Source organism: Ursus americanus, chromosome 14 (genome assembly GCF_024610735.1).
Source record: "Ursus americanus isolate L20-20 chromosome 14, mUrsAme1.1.p, whole genome shotgun sequence".
NCBI lineage: Eukaryota > Metazoa > Chordata > Mammalia > Carnivora > Ursidae > Ursus > Ursus americanus.
Window position 1 is genome coordinate 24,006,949 of NC_142140.1, and position 12,205 is coordinate 24,019,153.

At 39.5% G+C, this 12,205-nt stretch overlaps 1 long non-coding RNA gene across 2 annotated transcripts in view; it reads left to right on the plus strand.

Moving 5' to 3' along the window:
- Nucleotides 1-12,205, plus strand: part of LOC148108923 (uncharacterized) — a 184,298-nt gene that overhangs the window by 110,524 nt on the left and 61,569 nt on the right. Inside the window, exon 7 of one of the 2 annotated variants that reach the window (XR_015726639.1) lies at nt 5,724-8,875. The exons of the other annotated variant lie outside the window; for it this stretch is intronic. This is a non-coding gene — a long non-coding RNA (uncharacterized LOC148108923). Of the gene's footprint in view, nt 1-5,723; nt 8,876-12,205 lie in introns of those variants that run through there. 2 annotated transcript variants of the gene reach the window in all.

Sequence of the window (12,205 nt, forward strand, 5' to 3'; positions counted from 1 at the left end):
TGTTCCCCCACTGCATTCCCAGGACCTGATTTCCAATCAATCAGGGCAATAAATAGTTTTATCTAAGAGGACAAGGTCTGAGGATGACCACAAGAAAAATGCAACATCTCAGATGGATGCACTGAAGCCACAGAACATTGTCCTCCTATAATAAGTTACTGCTAACTTCAGGGATGCAGTTCGCTTGTCTTTGAACATGTGCTATACACACAGAGAAAGATGGAAACCACTAGTGTGGAATTTGAAAAGTTAATTCTATCCTCATTAGAAAGGATGAAACAGATGAGTTCTAGAGTAGCAGACTGGAGGAAAGCTATCCAAAAGACGCTTCTTCTACCACAAATTAGGAACAACTGAGTGCTTACATATCCCCCGAGCTCAGAGCAGCCCCCGACAACTCTGACGCCCTACTTACACCAAATCCTATGTACTGATCATGGGGGACTAGCAATGTTTCTGGGGTGACCTCGATGACTCGTGGCTGCTGAGAAATGGACAGAAGAATATATTAATCCCACCTAGCTTCCTGTTCGCAGGAATGCTGATGGTTAAGTCTTTGGCAAGCCATGGGGAATGGCTTGTTCAAATTTCCTCAGAAATTCTCAGTCACTAAAGTCATTTGAGTTCTACCAACGCAAGAAATAAAGATTCAAGAGTCACGTGCCAGAGAGCTGCAGAATTTGGTAATGGTGGTCCATCATTGACAGAATGAGTTCTCTTTTGTTGGGAGTGGAAATAACAGTCAGTGGTTCATGTTCTTTCTCAGTACCATCATCAAGTGCATAGTTGGGAGAAAAATATCAGACCTCTCCTCTGAAAAACAATAACAATAAAAAAATATTTTAAAGGAAGATACAGCAGTGGCTTCTCTCCCTAAAAAGTTTCATGAGTTTCCTTTCCTGGATGAAGCTGTAAGTTTTTATTCAAGAATGATAAAAGAGAGTTTGATGCTTTTTCATGAGTTCTTTATTCAGGGCACTATCTTCTGCTAGAAAACTGAGAAAATGGTGTCTTAAAAGCCTGGGAATTTTTTTTTCCAATTTGTCCTCATTTTGGTAAAAAATTTGAAGGAAAACTAAGAATTATGTTTTTGACCTTTTCTTCTGGTTAATGGATTTTTTTTTTTTTAGCCCAAGTCATGTTGGCAAAAGAATTCTACACTTTGATTCCGCAGTGCATAGGCATTAGAGTATGACATGGATGTGACATTTAATGGTTCACGCCTTGCATATTAATAGAGTGGAGATAAGAAAGAGCTGTCCTGAGGGCAAAGCAAGACTTCTATTTTTCTTCAAATGTTCATCACTTTCCTGCTCTCATCTCAGAGGGGATTATGCTGACCGAATAGCTGTAGGCAGACATCCCTTGCAACCCAGTCGCTGCTCTGAGAAAGAGTTTAAATAACATTTTCTACAGAATTCTCATACTTACAGCTAATATTTTGGATCATTTAAAGAAAAATTTAATTGTGAACTCTTTCCACTTTTTTATTGTATGTTGCCATAACAACTAGAATCAGATTATGTTCATAAGTAACTTGGCAGAATCACATGAATTGCCCCACCCGTGAATAAATCACTTATAACCTCATCCTTCCAATAAAAAATATTTTAGCTACTCACTTATTTCCTGTTCCATTCCATCCTTAGCTGAATTTGTTCTTTAGCAGCTTTGGTTTGTTTGGTTGGTTGGTTGGTTGGTTTTTTGGTGGTAATATTTGAGTTGATAACGGAACACATAACTAGTTAACTCTTGGGAAGCTTTGGGGAGATGGTCATCAGGGAATTGATAGGGGGGAAGGTGGTCATAGATCAGCTGGAAATAAATACAGTTGATAGAGATCGAATTTGTGGCTCTGACATTAGCAGCCTGGTCTCATTAACAGAACTGATTATCTTTGTTCAGGTATATAATTTTATCCTTTTACAGATATATGACCCTTTGGGTCTGCATTGAAGCTATGTATTACAGTGTGTAGAGAAAACAGGTTGACTAACTGAAAGTGAAAGATCCCTTATTAGACTCTTTTTCCCCCCAAAGAAACCTTCTTCTCATTCATCGGAAAGGAATCTGTATCCAGTGTGTTTATTAAAATGGCCATATCAGTGATGAGAGTTAATGTCTGAAGTCCTAGTCGTATCACTAAAAATAGTAGATATTATTCTTAGAACGTGGCAGAGCCATCAAAAGCACCTGGTCCATTTTACCTCTAACCAACTGTCCCTGTAACTTTGGTTATCTCTCCCAAGATCATCACATAAAGAAATAGACAGCTTACTCACAATTTAAATGCTTAAAGGGTTGCTACTCAAAGATTTGAGCTTGTCTCGCAAAAAAAAAAGTCATAATTTAGAAAGCTCCTGTTCTGTCCTAGGAGGAGATAATGCCTCCTTCCTTGTCCTTTCTCTCTATTCCTGCCAGCTCCAGATACATGGAGTGCCTCAAACTTTTACAGGTTAACATGATCAGTTATTATAACCGCAGGAGTAGCCACGGACACCTCAACACTGATTACTTTCTTTTCTTTGGGGGCCTGGACACTATCAGGGAAGGATAGACATTTTATTCTTCTCTCTAGGAAAAAGAGGGCATTGTTAAGTTTTCAGGAGGCTTGGGTGACCTTCTCTGTGTCTCTGTCTCTCTCAGACACACACACATACACAAAACATACTCAACACAAACTCACACACTCAGGTATGAAGGATATAGTTTTCTGTTTGGGGCCCTGTGGAAGAGTGAGCTGGATTACTTCAAAGTCAGAAGAGATGGATGCCAGCATTGAAAATTGGAGCATGGGGCAGGGTTGAGTCCCCTGAAACAGAACAAGGCTTCCCACAGAAGAAAGAAATAATGGTTTCCAGAGTGACCAAGAAGTGGTAGGGCCACCAAGTTTCACATATTTGTGAACAACTGCAAAAACTTCCATGCCTCCACTTGGCATAAAAGGAGTGGTGTTACTCACCTTTGAGTTATTATGAAGGTCATGATGAGCATTTATTTAAGTGACCACCAAGGTGGATAAAAAAGGGAAGAGGTCTTTCTCCAAGTTTTCTTTTTTTTTTTTTTTTAAGATTTTATTCATTATTTATTTGACAGAGAGCATGGAGGAGCACAAACGGGGGGGGGAGCAGTAGAGGGAGTGGGAGAAGCAGACTCCCTGCTGAGCAGGGAGCCTGATGCAGGCCTCGATCCCAGGACCCCTAGGATCATGACCTGAGCTGAAGGCAAACGCTTAACCGACTGAGCCACCCAGGCATCCCTCCAAGTTTTCTTGTTTGCATCAGTCTACTGAGGTAGCGGAAGTAACAGGAATGCCCAAATAATTAGGGTTCAGAGACTGTTTAATTAATTAAAATGTGTTTATACTTGCACCCAAGTGTGGAATGCAAATATATACCAATTGGAAAAATAACTGATAGAAGAGTGTAGAAGGGCATTCATGCGTGTGCTAACATTTTTCTTAGACATTTTTAAAAGCAGATCCAGAGACAAGGATTCAAGTGTGGGTGGTTTATTTAGGAAGTGAATCCAGAAAACCCAAGTAGGTGGGTGAGGAGTGACATAATAAAGGGGAGACAGCATATAAAACGTGCATTACCAAGCCAGTTATCATTGTGAGTTATGGAAACTGATCCTGGTGAGGAACCTGATAGTCCCCAGCCTCAGATTATCCTGCCTGAAGAGAAGGGAACTTGAGCAATTTATATACCAACTGACAACACTCACTATCGATGACTGTTCCCAAAGATATTAATCCTCTGGATTTCCACCCTATCCAGTGAGGTCCTAATCCCCAGAGAAAGCACTCAGGTCATTATAATTTAAGGGCATGCTATAGTGGTGATGCCCGAGGAGAAATGGCTGGGAGCCCAACAGGGTCTGCCACAGGCTGTGATGCAATCTATGTTGGTTTTAGTGACAGCAAGCCAATAGCTCTCCATTTATAATCATGCCAATAGCCTCATTTTTCTCAGCATTGGAGCCCCTTCAAGAAGTTCAAGAATTTCGCTGAAGTTCTCAAATGTGCTTTAGAAACTACACTTTTATGGTTGGAAGGGAACAGTAATGATCTATGCCATGCTACTGGCTTTTCTAATGAGGTTACTGAAATCCAGAGAAGACAAAGGATGTATTCAGGTAGCCCCCGATGAGTGGTACAGCCTGTATTAGCAGTCAGAGGTTCTGATTTCCAGCCTAACACAGTTTTGACCAAATTGTATGGCCTTTTATACCTCTCGTCTGTGACTATTGGTCAAAAGTAGAATTCAAGCAAAATATTCAATACACCATCTGAGTTGGTGTGCTAGCAGGTGTGATATCATTGCTGGGTTATTAAAATGTAACCTTACTCTCCACCCACCCCTTGCATCTTTCTCAATGCTCCTTACAATGTTACAGCACAGATTATTAACATTCCCCCTCCCCAAAGCCTTACATTCCCTTGGCTTCACTGTGTCCCCTCAGATAGTGTCTCCTCTGCTTAGAATGGAGTTCCACGTTGTACCTTCACCAGGTATTTCTCTACCATAAAGGGTCATACTTACCTTTTCAAGTCCAAAAAATGTCACCCTGACATCATATCACAAAGTTATAGCTTTGTCTTCTGCTCCCTTAACATTTCGTTCTTATATTTCTAATAGCATTTGCACTACAGTTTAGATGATTGTTTACCTGTTTGCTTCCTCCCTTCCTCAGTCTCTGAATTCCACATTATAATTTGCTTTAAAAGCAACAGTCTCACATCATGCATATAGGCTAGGTTTATGCTGAGGCACCAAATGACCCTAAATCTAAATGACTTAAAAAAAATCAGTCGATTTCTTGTGTACACTTTATGTCCATCAAGGGTCAGCTAGAGTCTGTCCTCCACATTGTCATCATTTTCTTTCAAATACCCAGGCTGGCAGAGCAGAAACTATCTGAAGCATTACTCATTGCTTTGGAGGAGATTTTTTTTAAAGCATGACAAGGCATACACAAGCTTTTGAACCTTCTACATGGCAATGATGTATGTCATTGTTTTGGCTTACTAATGCTTACCATATGCCAGAATATTTGTGATCTCTCTTAATGACATTCTTTGTATTCACCTTACCTGGCACACAACAGGTGCTTAATAAATGCTTGACAAATAAATGAGTGAGTAAATGAACCAGCCAATAATTATATGCGTTTCATTAATTTGAGAAGTATAAACTATTTTGAGTACTGTAAGTTGACATACATCGAGATTATTATTTCTTTTTCTTCACAAAACAGAATCATCATCATCCTCACAGTGGTCATTATCTATTCAGCATTGTGTGCTAGGCTTCAAGCTGAGGACTTTGGAGACTCATTTAGTCGTCATAATAATCCTCTTAAAAGTACATTATTATTACTGCTATTTTTAGTTGAGAAAGTTGAGGTAGAGAGAAGTTATCACTTACCCGGAATCACAGAGAAGGTAAGTGAAGGAATCAAGTCTATACCAAGAACTGTTAGACTCTGATGCCCATGTTTCTAATCATTTTTATTATACTCCTTCCAGAACATCCCTTCATGACTTTTTAATAACCTAGCTAAGGCTAGTTCCAAAATGCCTTATAAAGGCCATGTATTACTGTCAGTCAATGGGTAAATAGGAAATCAAACCACGTTAGTACAAGGGCTGGGAGGAGTAATTTCAAGCTAGCATTGTCCAAAACTCTCTTCTAATATTTGGTATTTTGTATTTTTTCTAGCCTTTTGACACTGGATACCAACTGCAAAACCTGAGGTGTCCACTGAATGCTTGCACAAATCTTTAAAGGGGTCCAAAGTTATTATCTAGGGCAAATATGGGCTCTTGGCCCCCTGGCTGCTCATCCTGAGACTAAGGAAATTGAACTAGTCTTCTGCCTATTGAGTATCAGGTTCAGCTCGTAAACATTTCCAAAGACCACTCTGCCCCCTCGTGGAAGGGAATGTCTGCTGCTGTCCTTGGTTCTGAAATAGCAGTCCGCTGCAAGTCACAGCTGCTTCTCGTTATACCGGGACCTGACGAGAGAGAGCCTGCTCTGAGCTATACCAGTGTCCGAAGTTGTTCCTTGTTTCCTTTCTCTATCAATAAGCAGCAGAGCTGATTTCATGGAATTTTTATGGTTTTGTCACTTTGCTTACACTTGTTATTTTTATCTAGAAAATTGGGAACACATAAGTTTTTTTCTGTGCATTCCGATCCTACTGGTTGTAGCTGTAGGTTGTTGCAATTGTCTGAATAAAATATAGAATGATTATACTAAATGTAGAAAAATCTTGCTAGTCATGGGACTGATTTTGATATAGCACATGCCAAAACTTGGCTTACTGTAATTGATATTTTGGGGAAGAACCCACGAAAATGTTAACTATCCAATTTGCCATTCTTTACCCCATTATTAAATAAGGTATGCAGCACACAGAATACCTGGATCATATTATCTCAGTTGGTTCCCCCCAGAAATGCCAGTTTCTTTTATGCTCTTATTTATTATAGAAGGTTGGTAAAAATCATTCTTGCAGGAGTCTGTGCCTCCTGCAAAGTTGAAGATATTCTTCACTGTTAGCCCATGAACCTTCAAAAGAATTCAGTTGCAAGAAAAACTTTCTCTCAAGGAAACTTTTCTGCCTTCTTTTATCCAAAAAGAAAAATGAATATTATATAATCTAGTGTGATTTTCTGTCTGTATGAGCTGCTAGAAAATGTATAGCCAAACTCAATTTCTCTTAGTAGTAATGAGTTCATTTCAAATGCCTGATATTGCCTGCACCCCTTCCCCTTCAAATGAACCTTATTTGATTTTTATCATTAATTGATTTATTTTGTTTTTCTATGCACAGCCTACTAAAAATTCATCTATTCATAATTTATAATTCTTCCAAATAGTCTGTTTTGCACTAAATTTTGTCATCTGCTATAAATATTTTACTGTAGAGGGAATACATACTCTACATGTATAAATAAACCATAATTCCAACTAACTTAGTCTATTCCACATAACAAGTATATTTGAAGAGTTAATATTAGAAAATAAACAGAGGGGCGCCTGGGTGGCACAGTGGTTAAGCGTCTGCCTTTGGCTCAGGGCGTGATCCTGGCGTTGTGGGATCGAGCCCCGCATCAGGCTCCTCTGCTATGAGCCCGCTTCTTCCTCTCCCACTCCCCCTGCTTGTGTTCCCTCTCTCGCTGGCTGTCTCTGTCTCTGTCAAATAAATAAATAAAATCTTTAAAAAAAAAGATACTTAAAAAAAATAAATAAACAGGTAATCTTTATATTGCCATGGATGAAATAAACCAGGACTAGAAAATTAGGTTGGCAGGGTTCACTAGGTGTTGTCTCTTATGTAGATATTTACAGAATATAGCAAGAATACCCAAAAAGAAGCATTCTGGTGGGATTAAGAACTTGGGCTCTGACTCAGAATGCCTGCATCTTTTTCTTAATAGATGCGTGATTTGAACAAGTTGTGTGATTTTTTTGGTCTTTTTCCTTATCTGTGAGAAAGATTGGTGACTAAATGAGACATAAATTAAAGGGGACTGGAACATAGTAAGCACTCAATAAATGTTGGCTGCACCTATCCCTATAATAACACAATGGTAACAACTACTACTATTATTACTATTACAACTAGTATTCTTCCCTGACCACCCTGTTTAAAATTGTAAGACAAACTAACAAAACAACACTCCTTAACTCCCTTCCCAATTTTATTTTTTTTTCATGGCACTTACCACCATCATGTATGTTGTGTGTCTACTCACTTGTTCATTTTTCTGTCTCCCCGACTAGAATGATTTTTATTTGTTGTTTGTTTGTTTTGTTTTCTTCCATAGTCTCAGTACGTAGTCAGTGGCTGGCATGTAGTAGGTTCTTAATAAGTAGTTGATGAATGAATGAGTACATAGTTCATCCTAAGTAACTGTTTTCAATAGTATTCCGTGGGAGGTGAAATTCTTTATCCAGAACCTAAAAATGATAACAAAAAGGTTAGACGGCACTACCCAAACCCTACTATGGAATGAGAATATTCCTCGTAGAGCCAACGTGAGCCTAATTATTTGTTACAACTGCAAATACCACACAGTGAGTTTTGAAGATCAATTTTAATACTCCTTTAAAAAAATTGATGAAAGCTTTAACCCGTGTGACTGAGAGAGCTTCTTGCCGCATCGCCATGCTGTCTGTTGTTAGAGACTCTGGAGCCCGCGTACTTCAACTCTTTGAGCAGCATGTTCGTGTGGCCACAGCCTTGTTGATGATAATGTTCAGTATTAGCAAATCTTGTTTTATCATCTAATCCCTGCTGATCTTCTCTATCAAGTTTCTTGCTGTTCTGCCTGGAAATGGCCATTCTTTGTATCAGAGTTGTTATTATTCTCTTAATCGGTAACTCCAAAAAGCTCAGACCATATGAACATAGAATCCCCGTTGACCACATTGTCCAGGTGCCCACCTGGTTTGACCTCCAGCATCACCATTTACTGAGCAATGGCCCTCATCTAATTACTCATATCTATTAGTCTGTGTATTTGTGAAATGGGACTGAGAAACAACCCTGAATCATGAGGCTGATGTGAGGATGATATGAAATAAACCACATAAAATGCCAAGTACACAGTAAATACTCAGTAAATATCACATATTATTATATATCCCTAATTTGGCACACCATCGTTTTAGATGCTGTAGGATTTTTAACTTGATTCTTAGCATCAATGTGACAAAATCGTCTTTTCTGCCTCGCTTGTCAGTGTTCTTTTTTCTTTCTAATAGAATTTATTTCCCTACCACCTCCCTCCCCTCAAAAACCAAATAATAGGAAAACTTACCTCATATTTATTTGTACCTTAACTTGTTTAAAATGGTTCTGGCTTGTCTATAAAACAAAGTTCCTTTTAGGAGATGAGGTTTTCAAATTTTTCCTCAGCCTTTTGTCCAAAAATGAATATTATGTAACTCAGTGTGGTTTTCTCTGTCTTAACGGGGTCCAGCCTCTGGGAAAATGTCTGTATGCAGCAAAAATGAACTCACTCCAAGGTATCCTTCTTGCACTATGTGTGATATATAAGAGATACTTCAAAGAGTAAGGGCTTGAGGGGCAGAACGTTGATATATACATGCCTGTATCCCATAAAACTATACTTTTTAAATTCACTTGATCGAGATGCTTCAGGCATATATGATAAGTTTTGGAGTCACTGGTTATACAGGAAACAAGGTTTGGGATTTGTACTCTTAGGCTTGACATTGGTCTCATCAGAAATATATCTGAACACAAGGGGTAAAAAGGAAGGGGGAGAAGTGGTAGTTTTTTAATTTGGAAACCACAGGCTTATGGAAAAATCTAAATTGTGTTTTGAAAACTTCTTTACAAATGAGTGCTCAACTTTAAGACTCAGAGCAGCAGTGTGTTTACTGTAGTTCTCACTGCCCTGCTGTGAACCCCCAAGTACCCCTGACCAGAAAAAAAAAGCATGCTCTCCCATAAATCAGCCAGGTAATTAGAGCTGAAGGTTTTATTTAGAAATAAACACACTGACTCTGAAGAGAAATTATTTATCAAGCATTGACAAATTACTTGTAACAAAGCAAAGGCATTCAAGAATTTTATACTTGATGACAATATCAACAAGGAAATAGTGTGTCAAAAAGAAAATGCACATTAATGAAGTCAGTTCTTGGTAGCCAAAGGTCAGGATTTGAATTGGAGAAAGCGCTTTGGGAATTTTCTTTGTGTGTTGTTTGTTTGGGCATTGGTGGTGAGGGGGTGCTGTTTTATTTTCTTTTTCGTCCATGAAATCATGTAGATAAGAGCAAGATTGAACTCTAGTGGTGAAAAGCCCAAACTACAGGCTATTTAAAAATCCTTCTACATATGAAATAATAGCCCCGGAATGCTGTACCTAAATAAAGAGGTTCAGGACGTTGTAAGCCCCAGCGACAGCAGCAGACTTGATCCTAAAAGAAGAGTCTGTTTGAAAGTACCCAGGTTCCTCCCATATGGTGTGGCTGTTATGGCTACATCAAGGCAGCACGCTGTTCTAGGGCAAATGCCAAGGGACGGTATTTTTAGATTTCTCAAAAGCAACCACTGAATATATATGAATCTACAAGGATAGCATTCATGAAGTAATGTGCTGAAAATAAATTTTATTAAGAATTCCTTAAGTCAACCTTGACTATAACCATGTTAATAAAGAACAGGCCCAGCCTGAGTTTCATTCAATCCACAAACATGAATTGAGCCCCTTCTCTGTTGAGAGACTGTTGGAGGACATAAAGAGGTATTGGACAAGTGTCTTGCCTTCCTGCGTGGAAGGTAATAGAGGCATAGAGGACTCGCAAAGTCAGGTTTGCCAGACTTCCTCTGACGACTGCTGTGAACAGCACCCACCCATCCCTTGGAATTGTGTGCTACAATATCGGAACGTGGTCCTTGCACCATATCACACTGTGTCTGAATACCTTGCTCTGACTTGAAGCTAGGATCCTCATGGATTTCATTCAGGAAAACATATCTAAGTGTATAAAATCTGTGTATCATTCAGAGATAGGGGAATCATTTGCTCTTGTTGGTTGGATGGTTACTTTTTGTCCTCTAAAATTTAAGTGGGCTGGTCAGCAGCTTAGGCTTATTGCTGAGGTTGCCACGGGGCAGGATTTCCAGAGCATATTCGGCAGAAAATGGAGTTGGATATGTGTCAGTGTACCAGTCTAAAATGGGGAGGGGAAGAGGAAATACATCTTCTTATGTATCTAAATATCAGGATGGGGCGGATCTGGCTTCAGGGTTGACTGGATTTAGAACCTTAAATCCCATACGGTTATTATTTGTCCCTGTTATTCCCAGTTATTCGCTTTTCCCTCCTCTTTTTCTCTCCATCTCTCAACTAAGTCTCCCCCTGAATGTTGGCTTTTCTTCTACCACAGACAGGCTTTCTCCACGTAGCAAGGAGTGTATAACAGAGCACTTAAAGTTACAGCCTGAGAGACAAGGGCAGTCTGTTTTCCAGATCTACCCTTTAATTCTTAGGGATATGTTCTGACAGGCCTGGCTTGGTTCATGTGCCCACCCTTTAGCCAGATTATGAGGCATATAATTTGCCAAGCATGGGTCATATGTTTGCCTACCCTTATGTCAGGATGCAAAGTGTTTGCATCAGAAAAAGGAAGGGTAGAATTATTGCATGACAGGTGACCATCCTAGCTTAAGTCTGCTCAAGACTCAAGTCCCCTACTAAGGGACTCTTGGGGAAGGGATTCTGTGCAGATATATATTTAAGAAATTTTAAAATAAAATTAATCCAGTTCCTTTACTTCAAGACTGCTCAGAACCTTTAATATGGGGGTGTCTGGGTGGCTCAGTCATTAAGCGTCTGCCTTCAGCTCAGGGCGTGATCCTGGAGTCCTGGGATTGAGCCCCACATCGGGCTCCTCTGCTGGGAGCCTGCTTCTTCCTCTCCCACTCCCCCTGCTTGTCTTCCCTCTCTCACTGGCTGTCTCTCTCTCTGTCAAATAAATAAATAAAATCTTTCAAAAAAATAAGAACCTTTAATATGGTAATCACATAGTGAATTTTCATGAACTGGATATGAAAAACAACATTTATTAATCTTTGTTGTCCCCATGATACTTTTTTCACAACTAAGTGTGCAGGTATTTGGAAAATATAACTCCAGAGAAACAACACTCATAAAGCTTATAGATTGTTTCCACTCATAAACGTTAAATGTTGTCACCCTAGGTTTCTGTCCTATGCAATCAGGTTGTGTGGTTAATAGAGCTATTCTGATTTCTATTTCACATTTTCTCGTTTGTTTAACAAATGTTTATTGGGTGCTTCAGCATGGTTCTAGGCACTGGGAACATCAGTGAATAAAACAGATAATAAGTGAGCCCCCACAGAATAATATCCTCATATAGAGGCACTGCCAAAAATTAGATACACAATGGTAGGTGATAATGACTGCTCCAAAGAGAACTAAAGCAGAGTAGGGAAAAGAGAATAAAGGAGGAGCTAGAATAGTGGGCTGGTCATGGGAGACCTCTCAGGAGGTGACATTGGAATGCAGGCTTACCTGCAATGCAGGTGCTGCCACTCAAACATCTGGAGATGGAGCATTCCAGGCCAGTATGTGCAGAGGCTCTGGGATAGAAACACACCAGCATACTTGGGGTAACGCAGAAGGCCAAGGATCAAG